General features: G+C 42.2%; 1 protein-coding gene across 5 annotated transcripts in view; it reads right to left on the bottom strand.

Moving 5' to 3' along the window:
* NSD2 (nuclear receptor binding SET domain protein 2) overlaps nucleotides 1-13,801 on the bottom strand; it is a 172,445-nt gene that overhangs the window by 152,604 nt on the left and 6,040 nt on the right. For 2 of the 5 annotated variants that reach the window (XM_039541942.1, XM_039541940.1), the window contains exon 1: nucleotides 10,402-10,707. The exons of 1 other annotated variant lie outside the window; for it this stretch is intronic. The gene's annotated coding sequence lies outside the window, so the exon portion shown is untranslated. Of the gene's footprint in view, nucleotides 1-6,905; nucleotides 7,038-10,401; nucleotides 10,708-11,263; nucleotides 11,372-13,801 lie in introns of those variants that run through there. 2 more of the 5 variants (XM_039541943.1, XM_039541941.1) reach the window with 2 other exon arrangements.

Below are 13,801 nucleotides of genomic sequence, written 5' to 3' on the forward strand. Positions count from 1 at the left end.
GCTAGCCCCAGAGCTGCAGCTGCTTCAGAGGCTAGGGGGAGAGCAGTGTGGCCAGAAGCAGAGAGAGATTCTGGCCCCGCCTCTTCCCTTCTGGCTCTGCTGCCTCTCCTTGCTCCCTCTGTTGGGGGGGAGGGGCTGCATCCCACCTTTCCCTCTCTATAGCCATTCATAAACTGACCCCCTTCTCTGGTGCTTCCCTTTTTTACTAAAAATATTTGGTTTATGAACGAATATACAGTACTCCCTACTCCTCAGAATGCCACCCCGTAAACTTCCATTGCATTGGATTTGTTCAACCACTCAATCAAATCTCAGATGCCAGAAGCACCCTAGCATAAGCCACTGTGAAAACTGCAAAAAGATACCAAAGGCGGTACAGCTGTTTAAAGGCTTTTCTACACAAGGAGGGTTTTGCCAATATAGTAATACTAGTAAAACCCTCTAGTGCGGGCACAGCTATATCAGTATAATTGTGCTTATACTAGTATTTGGCAGAAACTACACTGGGATAAGCACAGTTATATTGCTACAGCTGTGACCCATACTAGAGGGTTCTACCAGTGTAGCTAGTGTTTTGGTGAGACAGGCACAGATAACAATCTTGAACAGCCACTTAATTGTGGGTGGCTATCAAGACGACCTCCATTGATCTGACCAACCCATTCTGAAAGGGCTTGGCTACACTTGAGAGTTGCAGCGCTGGTAGAGGCTTTCCAGCGCTGCAACTCCCTGGCTGCAGCACTGGCTGTACACCTGGTCTGCTTGGGGTGTAACGAGTGCAGCGCTGGTGATGCAGCGCTGCTCGTCAGGTGTGGCCACACACCAGTGCTGTTATTGGCGTCCAGGATATTAGGAGATATCCCAGAATGCTTTTAACTAAATTACTCTCTTTGTTTTGTTATGCAGCCGCTCTTTGTTTTGTTGTGAACTTGGGGCTCCCGGAGCTGCTTATCTAAAAAACAAACACAGCTCCTGTTTGCTGTGATCAGTCTGTAACTGACTGTGAACAATCAAATGAGATAACACCTGTGAATGAGGCAGGCAGGGGGATGAGTGTTTGCTTGATGAGAGAAACAGCTGCTTATCTGGTCTGCAGGCTGTTTGCAGTTAAGAGTAAGGGGTCGGGAAAATTTTCTGATTTTGCAAGGCAGGGAGCTGATAAACAGTGTCGGCTCCAAAAATCCACTCTCTCTCTCTCCCCCGCTCCCTGTCACACTACACCCCACCCCCCTCTTTTGAAAAGCACATTGCTGCCACTTGAACGCTGGGATAACTGTCCATAATGCATCACTCCCAACAGCGCTGCAAATGCGGCCACACTGCAGCGCTGGTAGCTGTGAGTGTGGCCACACACCAGCACTTTCCCTACACAGCTGTACGACCAGCGCTGTAACTCCCAGCGCTGCAACTCTCAAGTGTAGCCAAGCCCAAAGACTCATTGCAGGGAAAATCAAGGTAGTGGCAACTACCATACTAGAAATAGATCTGAAAAGTGAATCTATTAAGGAATCCCATCTCTGATGACATACCCATAAAAAAAAATAAAAAAAAAAAAGGTAAGAGAAAAGTGAAAGCTCCCATAATGTCATCAGCCAACATACCTTATACCTGCTGGTATAATATGGAGATGTATTCCTCATAAGAGTTTTTGCTAAGAATAACTCTTGTTATGCAACTGCTGATTAAATTTTTATTTGCTTAGTTCTTGGAATCTAAGCTTTTTCCATCAGTAACATCCTGTACCAGGGAGTTCCAATGGCAAATACACATTGTGTGTGCATTGTAATTTATCCATTTTAAATCTGCTCTTATAATTTCATTGATTATCCCCTATTCTTTTACTATTGCTTAACTCCAAGCAGGCTGTTGACTGGGGCTCTCTGATACTTGTTAACATGAATAGAGTAGGTTTTTATACAAGTACCTCAAATTCACAAACATACTTATTTCCCGTTAAAGTGGTGTGTAATAGTCCAGGACCAAGTACACTGAGACCACCCTGAGAAGTGTTTGTTCAACCTGTTCTTAAAAACCTCAAGTGATGGAGATTCCACCTACCTGGGTAACCTGTCCCACTACTTAACTACCCTTATAGTTAGAAAGATTTCCTAATATCTAGCCTAAATCTCCCTTGTTGCAGATTAAGCCAATAACTTCTTGTGTCCTACATGCAAATGGATATGGAGAACAACTGATCTCTGATCACTATCTTCATTGTAATACCCCTTAACATATCTTTCTTCAAGTGTGGTGGCCTGAATGGGACAGAATTCCAGCTGAGAGCTCACCAGTGCCAAAAAGAGCAGAACAGTTACCTTCCATGTCTTACATATGACATGCCTGTCACCTCAAAATGACAATACCTTTTTTCACAACTGCATCACATTGTTAGCTCATGTTCAATATGTGATTCACTATAACCCCCACATCCCTTTCTGCAATACTGCTGCCTAGCCAGATAGTCCCCATTTTGTAGTTGTGCATTTGATCTTTTTTCTTCTCAAGTGTAATACTTTGTACTTTTCTTTACTGAATTTCATCTTGTTGATTTCAGATCAATTCATCAAGGTAATTTTGAATGTGCAAGTGCAAAGTGCAAGCAACCCCTCCCAGCTTGGTGTCATCCACAATTTTATAACTGGACTCTTCATTGCATACTCCAAGTCATTAATGAAAATACTAAATACAGTTGTACCAGACAGGATAGATCCCTGCAGTACTCCACTAGATATGGCCTCCAGTTGACAGCAAACCATTGATAACTATTCTGAGTATGGTTTTTCAAGCAGTTGTACAGCCACCTTATAGTAATTTCATCTACAGTCCACATTTCCCTAGTTTGCTTATGAGAATGTCATGAGAGACTGTGTCAAAAGCCTAACCAAAATCATGATCCATCACATCTACTGCTTCTCCCCTCTCCATTCCCCACATCCACTAGACCTGTAACCCTATCAACAAAGGAAATTAGGTTGATTTATCATGATTTGTTCTTGGCAAATCCATCCTGGCTATTACTTTTCAGCCTATTATCCTCTAGGTACTTATGATTTAATTGTTTGATCATTTCCTCCAGTACCTTTTCAGGAACCCAAGTTAGGCTGACTGGTCTATAATAATAATAATTAATAATGGGAGATATACCAATCTCCTAGAACTGGAAGGGACCTTGAAAGGTCATTGAGTCCAGCCCCCTGCCTTCACTAGCAGGACCAATTTTTGCCCCAGATCCCTAAGTGGCCTCCTCAAGGATTGAACTCACAACCCTGGGTTTAGCAGGCCAATGCTCAAACCACTGAGCTATCCCTCCCCCACTATAAATGCCTGGGTCCTCTTTGTTCCTGTTTTTCAAGATAGATACTATGAATTGTTGGACTACTGAGAGCCTCTCACTGGGAAAAGAAAAACAGCCCAACCATAAAGGAATGGTTCAAAAAAAAAATAATAATAATAATACAGGAAGTTGTAATGGAAAAGTTAACGCACTAGTTGTGTACTTGGCAAAATAGGCAGAGGACAGATAAATACACAGTTATCTTTTATTCAATACTCAGGCAAAGTACATTCACTTGCAAAAAACCCAGCACATCTGTCCAATTATTTTTTTAAATATTAACATTTTACAGACATGCCTGGTCTGTTAAATGTGTGTATAGAGATATCACTCAATTTAATAAAGCCACCAGGAACAACATCGGTGTTGTAACGATGCTCACTTTGTAATATGGTAACACTCTGGTAAATAGAAAGCACTGACTATATTTCTTTATAATGTCTCTTCAAATAAAAGCTAACTGCTGTAATGATTGTTTTGTTTCTGGTATTTATATGGCAAGGTTGTGTCAACTGGTCAAAACTTCCTAAATAAATAGTAGGTACATTTGCCCTTATTCAATCAAGGTGGACATCGCCTATTAGCATTAGCCTGCTAAACCCAGGGTTGGAAGTTCAATCCTTGAGGGAGCCATTTGGGGCAAAAATTGGTCTGGAGATTTGTCCTGCTTTGAGCAGGGGGTTGGACTAGATGACCTCCTGAGGTCCCTTCCAACAATGATACTCTATGATTCTCCAGTCCTCTGGGACCTCTCCCGTCCTCCATAAGTTCTCAAAGATAATTACTAATGGTTCTGAGATTGCTTCAGCTAGTTTGTAAGTACCCAAGAGTGAATTTTGTCAGGCCCTGCTGATTTGAATACATCTAATTTATCAAAATAGTCTTTAACCCCTTCTTCACCTATTCTGGCTTGTGTTCCTTCCCCTTTGTTGTTAATATTAATTGCGACCAGATACTTAACACAATGAAGCAGAACAGACACTGAACATCTCATCCTTCTTGATGCTGTCCATTAGCAGCAATCCTTCACCACTAAGTAGTGGATCTACACTTTGTATGTCTCTCTTGTTCCTAATGTATTTACAGATTTCCCAAACATTATTAAGATAGTCTGTTTTCAGTATGGGTTACATCATCAGCAAAAAGGTTAATTTAGAAAGTAAAACTGATTTCCATTGAACAAGTACTGAGAACGTTTTCTTCAGAACTTGCTTCAAGATCCTACCCCAGTAAGATTAAGATATGTGATGCCTGACAACTTTTGACAATGAAGTATCTAGAAGTTTACACGGGGATTTTATATTATGCCCTTATAAAACCCAAATACTATACTGATCATGCTCAGTTTTTTGTTCAGCAGTATTTTGCCTGTTGAACATACAAATCTGTGTTTTCAGTTCACTCATAAAAGCTATCAAAACAACTTTTGGCAATCCATATTTCTCATAGGAAATTCTTCAATTAGAGCAGTAATTTTTCTAAATTATTTGATTCAAAGTTTGTGGTGCTACCAGTTTTGAACTTAAAGTGAAGGGACCCATATTCTAACCTTATATTCTGTACCGTTTCTCAAGGCCCATACTGGCTTTGATCTCTTGAGGATTTATGTGCTTCCTTTTGTCTCCATTATGAGACTATATATAGGGCATTCATTTCTATAGAGATAACACTCTGATTTAGCCTTTTCTGAATGCCAGTGTGCACAGATCTCCTGCTTCAATAGCATACCATCAAGGTAGCAAGTTTCATGATCTCAAACCTTTGCTGCTCAAACTAATCCACACTAGAATAACATTTTAAAGAACGCTTGTTCACTATTTATCACAAACCTGGCAGTAAATCATTCAGGATCTGTACACTATGACAGGAGATTATGTGCATGCACTGTTTTGTTTACCATGGTTCTTAAAATTATTAAGATTTTCTTTTATTCCTTTATTCTTCTATCACATCAGTTTTTCCATAATATTTCAAATTGATTTTAAATATTTTTTTAAAGATCTCATTTTGCCTCATCTTCTATTCCTTGAATGCTGATTCATTATAAAACACACAGACAGGACTAAGACAAAAGGATAATGCTCATTTTTCTGTTTGCGATATAATCAATTGTTGTAAAAGAAAAATGGTACTCCTAGGTATCTTTCATATGACCACCATCTGACGCTTTGCACCTCCCTATGCATATATTTTTTTCGCTTTCCTCCCTCCCCTCCAATGTTCGCAATGGGAGGAATTAACCAAATAGCTACAGTCTGTGCTACAGAAGTGGAAGTTGAATTGATTTTTAAAATATCTTATGTTAAGTTAAAGAAAGGGTAGTTGTAGTGTAGGGGGCAAAAAAACAATAGAACAGGACAACCACCTGTTGGGGAAACCTTGTAACTTTACACTCTTTAAACCACCTATATAGTTTATTGCTTAAGTTTCAAATTATGTCAAATACCAGTGCTTATGTCAACTGTGCCCCAAGGCTAAGGAATTCTGCCCAACATTATACAGCTTTGAAATATGTATAAGCTAACATTTTACATTTCCAGATCTTTAGCCAGTTAAAGCGCAGAAAACACTGCTACGAAATGTTCAGACAGATGCTTTAAAGTGTCTACGTCCAACGTTATGGCCCATTACAGCACTGGTCTGTCTAAACAACTCCCATACAACTTTGTTATTTTTAAATCACTAAAAAACACAACTACAGAAGACTTACTTTTGGTGCAATAAATTTAACAGGTATTTGTTTATGGCAAAGCGAAAGCATACTTAAAATATTTATTCTTTTATTGGATACTCTTATTATATTTTTACCTTCATAGTAAGAGGTAGCTTTTTATATACACTAAAGAAACACTGATTTCTTAAGCCTAACATTGAAATTTTAAATTTATCAGGTAAGATATTTGATGGTGAGCACACTAATGCACATTGATAGTACACATTCATCTATCATCAACAGGCACAGGGTATTGAGATGTGCAAGACATCTATACTCCAGAATTCTTGGGTATCTCAGTATTTTGCCTGTCCTTTTAGTTATGAGAATGCAGGGTATAGAATAGGTACACATGATACAAAGCCCAGCATTCAGTTTGCAATTGCATGCCACCTATCCTATCTTAAAATTTAATATATATTACAGCCCCCCCTTTAAAAAAAAAGTTGAGTTTCCCTAAATTAATAGGGTAAAGTCAATATGCTCATTTTAAAAGGCTCACTATCAACTTGAAAGTTAAAAGTAGTTTCAAATTTTTACTATCATTTTTCCATTTTTATTTATTATTTTCTCAATTTTTGTCAAATGCATAAAGTAATCTGAAAGAAAAATAACTGATTTTTGTATAATTATATTTTATCTTAGGTGCTACTTGTAATAACTGTAGGTTAAAAAAGTGAAAGAAGTATGATTTTGAAGTTAACAATATCTCTATGGATTGAAGGGACTTTTCTTACATTTCAATACACTTTTCTTCTGTTTTCCTTCTGTTGTCAATCACAAAGGCCTCCCAACTATTCATTTTCTACTTTAACTATAAAATGAAACCCACCGATTCACAATCTGCTATATATGTACATTTTTTAATTTGGTTCTCCTCCCTATTTGGCCATTCATCCTTGGGTGCCATATTTCACCTTCTCTTCGTCAACTATACAGCAGAGATGTCAAGCTTTCTTCGGTGAGGACACACTTAGGCCTCTCCACTGACTAGAAAATAAGATGTTTGTTAGAAAAATAGATGTGCTTATCCACTTTATTCTGCCTCAATATTTCCTTTCTTCATTGGTCAAAAGGTAAGACACCAAAGCTATACATTCAGATCTCTTACACAGGTGAGCATACACCAAGCCACACAGACACCTCATTTGTATTTTGTGCTTGTTATTCCTTACAAAAAGGTAGCGAAGTTAAAAGATTTAAATAGGCACAGGATAGTACAGTGATGAGCATGGCACAAAAACATAGACAAATAAGCAAACAGTCAAATTTTCTACTGAATACTAAATTTATTCCATTAGAAAGACTTCTTGAATATCAGGGTATGCATATTGCTTACATTGGCACCAGCTCAGAAGAGTTCTACAGTGCAGTGCTCAGCTCTTCTGGGGATTTGAGTTTTTTTCCTATAAGTAGTCAAATGCTTTACAGAGTTCTGTGGAGGAAATGCCTACAATTTGCATAAGTTTCCAAGTCTTTAATATTTATACTTTAAATTTAAAATTCTGTTGTGCAATTATGCAAGCATCAGAAAGAAGAAATGACTGGAGATGGAAGGGCTGCTATAATATTTACAGCATACACATCTTCTCCAGCAATCTAACTGAGGCAGGTGCAGCCTTTTGCCTCTATGGAGTACCAATGAGGTAAAAGGGCGCCTATTGAGCACAAGGGTCCACACACATCAGATTGCAGGACTGAGGCCTAGATTTAGATACATATTAATACTAGTGACATGAAAGAAACAATGCATTCAAAGCAAAAGCGAGAAGTGAATGAGCCACAAACAATGGGACATAGTAACAGCTCTCTCTTTCCAGGCCTGCACTGTTTTGTTGAATGCATAATTTTAGAACTCGGTAAGCCTTTTTAAACAAGATACATCATAGCCCCTTTTAAGTTCCCAGCCTAAAATAATTAAACCCCATGTCTTAGAAGCCAGTGTCTCATAGGCCTAACACAATTTTTAAGGTAATATTCTGATAGTTGAAATGATACCAAGAGAAAGAGAGTTTACATGCTTGTAAAGATATTAAATACTATAATTTTTCATTTTCTGTAACATCATTCCTGTTGGATTCTTAATTATTTGAGAGTAGTTTTAATATAGTTATATTTTTAATTTGATTAATTTCAACTCTAAAAACTTCTTTGAACTGGCAGCATTAGCACTTCCCCTACACTCCAATTACCTGAAATAATGTAAAGGTACTTATTCCTTTTTGACATTCCCATTTAATTAATTAAGGTAAATTTATGTTTTATTAGCCTGTCAATATTTGCATATTTCTAAAATAGTGTAACAGTGGCAGTGAATGTTTATTCCCATATCCTTAACAAGAAATAACTTATTTCTACCTGAGTGGTGAAGACTATTTAATTATAAATTAATATCACCTAAAAAATTTCATCAACACTCCTTATGGCTCTACACTGGCACATAATCCAACATAAATCACATTTTAGTTTTTAGTGCCTATTTGAGCACTGACTAGCACTGCTCCACAGCAGTTTTATTCACCATGCACATCCAACAGGTCAAATAATTTCATTTAGCGGTACTGGAGAGTTTATTCAGGTGTATTTGTTCCGTTTCCAAGGCACTACCACAATAAATAATAATTTCAATTAGTTTATAAAGATTCCACTGCAGTAGTATTTAGATACTATAGAAGAGCAAATTTATTGATCAGATTTAATAGTATTTCCCACATTTAAAAGACCTTTACTAAGCACAACAATGATACATGAATTACCAGCAAGTTGATCTTGCAATATCGACACAAACACTTCATAGGTAACTTATGCTATGGAGCTGCTGTCTTAGGTTTGAAAAGACTCAATCTCTTTTTCATAAGAGACCCTTTTTATTCAGCATAGACAGCATTCAATTTTAAATATAAGAATAATTATAAACCAATTTTAATGCAAAAAGCAATAGGAAAATATTCAAGAAACAGGCAGTGACTTATATCTGCCTCATGTTTGTCTAACTAGTCTGTTAGCAAGCAGCCCTTTTTTCCTGAAATCTGTTTTAATACAATATCGATTTACTGCTCCTATACTTTTGATAGTATTTGGCCCTCCTCTTAGCAGACATATTTTGAAAGACCAAGTATAAATACACTCAAGAAGTGTGGTGAATTCCCTCCCCCACTCCCAGAGCTATAACCCACAACGGATGAGCTATAACTATGGCCTTGGAAATGCAAGTTCCTCTGCCCCTTTTAACACACAAATATCAATTCAAATTACGAGAGATCTATCCTCTTGTACTTAATAAAGACTGAGCCAATGAGCATGTAAAGCTTGGCAGAAACATTTTATCTCCTCTTCTCTAATAGGGATCGCCTTCGCCTCCCATACAGGTCCGGAATGAACTGCAGCAGGGGTAAGTATAAGGATCATCACACCAGTCTTTGGTGGAGGAATAAATCAAACATGGCTTCCCCCTCCATACATTTCCAGAGTTACTCTCTCACTCCTACTGCCATGGAATCCCAGTTCTACCCACAGGGAAGGCAGCAGTAGCAGCCTACAGATGATTATACCACACACAGTCAGTGCAATGGGGGGGTACATTTATACCCACCGCCACCATTTAGCAAGATATTTTAAAGCCTCAAGCAGATCTTTCTCCCATTTGTGTATATATTGCACTGATTGATTTTCACCCTGACAAGGGAGGTGACACCGACAGGCGCCTTGTCCCACCCCTTACACATTTTCTCTCGCCTCCTGCAGTAGCGATGAAGAGATTGTGTGGGGGGGGGGGGGGTACTAGAAAGAGGATGAAGCAGCAACAGCCGGGACTCCAGCCTCGGCGTTGCTCCTTTCCGCTCCTCCAACACCCAAGAATCAGAGGCCCAGCCAACACCAGTAATCCTGCTGCAGCCTCCGGCGGGAGGATGGGCAGACACTGGGGGGAAGCCAGGGGTACATGCAGGGGGGGGTCCGAGAGCCACCCGGGGGCGGGAGGTGAGCGAGGGGGGCCGGCGAGGTAGGGGAAGCCTCCCCCTCAGCCCAGGAGGAGGCTGGGAGAGCCGGTTAAGCAGGGGGGAGCTAGACTCCCGCGAGGGCAGGAGGCTCGGGAGACCTGGGGGGGGGGGGATCACGCCGTCGGGTGATGGAGAAGCTTGGGGGGGGGGGCACCTCGCCTCAGCACCGCGGACCACCCCCGCTGGCAGCCGCTCGCCCTCCCCACGGCCGCGCACGGGGCCAGGGCACAGCATCCCTGCGAGCCAGCGAGGTAACCTCACCGCCGCTCCCGCCTCCAGCCGGGGCCTGCGGTAGCGTGCCCGGGGCCTCCCCCCCGCCCCAGGGACACCGGCCGGGCCCGGCCCGCCCCGCTGACCTGTGCTCTGGCACATCCTCTCGCACAGGAGCCGGGCGAGGAGAGAGGCGGTGGCTCGATGCCCGCGGACGGCGGCAGCCGAGAAGACGCAGCGGCAGTAACGGCGGCAGCAGCAGCGGCGGCGGCTCCGGGAATCCTGCGCGGCGGCCCCGCCCCCTCCTCCGGCCAGAACCAGCGCGAAAAATCCCCGCCGCTGATTGGACGCCGCCGCCGCGCGGCCCTTGGAGCGGCTGTTTCAAATCCCTCCGCACGGAACCGCCCGTGTACGCAGCCCCGCGGCCGGGAGCGGGGTCAGGCTCTGCTTCGCTGGCCCCTGCGACAGGCGGTAACGGGACCTGGATTGCAAACGGCGGGGGCCCGGAGGATGGGGGGAGAGAAGCTGCCGCAGGGCGCCCCTGAGTGCTGGGGGTGGGGACTCCCGAGACCCAAGGCGGGGCGGCGCCTTCCCCACCTCATGAGTCACGGCTCGGTAGAACTGAGGCACTGCCCCTGTGAAACCCCGACACGCGTTCACCCCCCTGCCAGCCAAAGGCGGAACAATTCGCCTCAGCGCCCCACACGCCCCTTCCCCCCCGAGCCCGTCCTGCGGCTCCAACCGCACTAGGGGCTGGCCCCAGGTGCTGCCCTCCCTCTCCAGGCTGGGCCTCTGCGCGGAGTCCCATGCAGAGTTCCCTCTCTACAGCTGCATGGAGAGACTCTTGCCCTTTTACATGTTCCTCTAGCTACCCACGGCTCAGCCTGCCAGGGCAGATGCTCTGGCTCCCTCCCTAATATTGCCTCCTTTTCTGAAGCCTTTTGTAGGTCAGTAGTTGTAAACTCTGCTGCCTCGCACCCTGGGCTATAAATTCACTCCATTTCATACCTGAGGCCTTTCCTTTCCTTTCCCAGGCATTTAGACATCCCTCTACAACTGTGGAGGATTGGGTGTAAACAATCCATAGACGGCATAGTCTCCATCATCAGAATCCAAACAACCTTAACTCTACCTTTTTGGCTTTGTCTAGACTAGAATTTAAAGGTGGGATGTTATGTGTTAGCTAGTCTCTCCCTGTGCTTTACCTTGATCAATTTAACACCTTAAAGGCAGCATAGATTGGCCTGGAGTCTCCTGGGATTGGCATCAATCTCCCAGTGACTACTGAAAGCAATCAGGAAGATTTTAATAGGATATTTTAAGAAAATGACTTATGTTGGGGGGGAATCTCCCAGAATAGCTTCAGTCGGAGTTGGCAACCCACTTGCATACTAGACTTTTAAAACATATTAGCTAAGGGCTAACATCACCTTTTAAATCCTAGTGTAGACAAGGCCTAACAGTCACAATAACTGCAAAGTGTAAATGAACCCTAGCGTTCATGGCACAGTTTCTTCTGAGAATGGTACACAAAAACAGTATTACCTAAATTTTACTCCTACAAAGATTAGAAACATTCTGGCCTTCCATACAACTAATTAAAAGAAAATCCAAGACATTTTAATCACTCAAGCAATATGGAAACATTTTAGATAGTTGTATCACAGTACTATATAAGAACATGCAGGTAGCATTTTTTTTCCCTTGGAGAGCAAAATAATTCCACCTCTAACTAGACAAATATAATTGGAGACAAAGCTAATCTTGATACCAGATCATAAATATGTCCATTACATCAAAACAGGAACTAATGTTGTAATAAACCATCAAACTTGACGATGCAAAGCACATAATACTAGTTGAGCCCAGGTCAAAATTTTCAAACTGTGGTTGCCTCAGTTTAGACACCAAATAAAAGCAACATGAATTTCAAAGGTGCTTAGAGCCTACAGCTCCTATTTAACTCAGTGGGAATTGTAGGTAATTAACATTAGGGATCCTAGTTTGGAAAATTTTGCACGAATTTATATTATTTAAAAGGTCATATGCAACTCCCATTAAAGTCAAAGAAAAAAAATTTGACAGGGAAAAAACATTAAGAACCACACTACAAGAATAACTAGGTGAAATTCTGTGGCCTATGTTATATGGAAGGTCAGACTACATTGGGGATCTCAGCCTTTTTTTAATCACATCCCACTCCCAATTTATTTATTTCAGTAGGAGGCCGCCGCCTCCTCACAAAATGGGTCTTTCCAATGTAATCAAGAATGGAACTGGAGTCATTAATGCATTGATTCTACTTTAACTAAATCAGTCTTGCTGATCATCCTGCCCTGCCCCAGCACTGTCCCCAGGTGCTGCTGGGCAACTTTCAGTACCCTGGGTTCATCACCCGGCCTTGGGCTGCAGCAGCCCTGAGAGGGAGGCTGCCTCCAAGCAGCCCCTTCCTGACCTGGGGTAGCTGGTAAGCACTTCAGGGTAGGAAGGGGGATTATTCCTGCCTTTCAAAGCAGAGTCCTAGAGGAGCTGTGTAAAGGGGAGAGTCTCTGAAGGGCACCTTTGTAGCCAGTGCACCTGGCCCTCTGGAAGTGGCTGGGCCCTGTGGTGCCCTACGTGTGCCCATGCAAACTTCACCTGGCACACTGGGTGCTCGTGATGAGGCTGGAGCTGCCCGTGCACATGTTAGCAGAATCACGGGGTTTCTCTTGGGGGCTGAGCAAGGCTCGCTTCAAAGCTGGGGGCTTGGCACACCACATTTGGCCTTTCCTGAAAAGTTGGCAAAGTTGGACAGCTCAGGGGTAGCCCGGTGCAACATCCCACAGAGAGCTGGATGCAGAGGTGGAGGCTCCAGGTCTGCACTCTGCTGTGGGCTGGTATCATGCTCCTTGGGAGGCTGCACAAAGCACCAAGCGATGGGTGAGGAAGTAAATGGGGGAGAGGTTACAGCAATTGCAAGGTTCATGACAGGGCTAAGGCTGCATATACAAAGCAGCAAGTAGAAGGGGATGATGCTGTTGCATAATGGGTAGTAAGGATGTTGGGGCCAAAACACTGGCATATTGTCTACTTAAGCTATTCATTGGTTGGACTGGACTATCAATGTTTACAAATGGATCCTGGTGCAAAAAAGGTTGAGAACCACTGGTTTATATAACTCTTAACTTTGTATTTCTATAGCTTTTCAAGTTTGTGGGAGTTTTTACAGATGTGTTTAATGGTACATCTTCTCTTGAAATGCATTTAGCAGTTAAGTGATTAGCACTTAAAACTTTAAGTGCTCATTGCTTGGTAATGGTAACTTTAATCATCAGGTTTAAAGTTTTAATCACCCAACAATTAAAGCTTTAATTTCAAAATGTTGGAGGAATTCTGTCCATAATGATGATTCATTAATAACTTTTTTTAAATGACTTTTCTGTGAAAACTACCCTATGCTCAAGTATATAGAGCCCTGACTACAAGTATGAAATTTGGCGTTCTTAAACACTTCCTGTGCTGAGAAAAAGTTGGCCAAAGAAACATGACACTGGTGTAAAATTTTAA

The sequence above is a fragment of the Mauremys reevesii genome, linkage group 5 (assembly GCF_016161935.1).
Source record: "Mauremys reevesii isolate NIE-2019 linkage group 5, ASM1616193v1, whole genome shotgun sequence".
In the NCBI taxonomy this organism is placed as follows: Eukaryota; Metazoa; Chordata; order Testudines; family Geoemydidae; genus Mauremys; species Mauremys reevesii.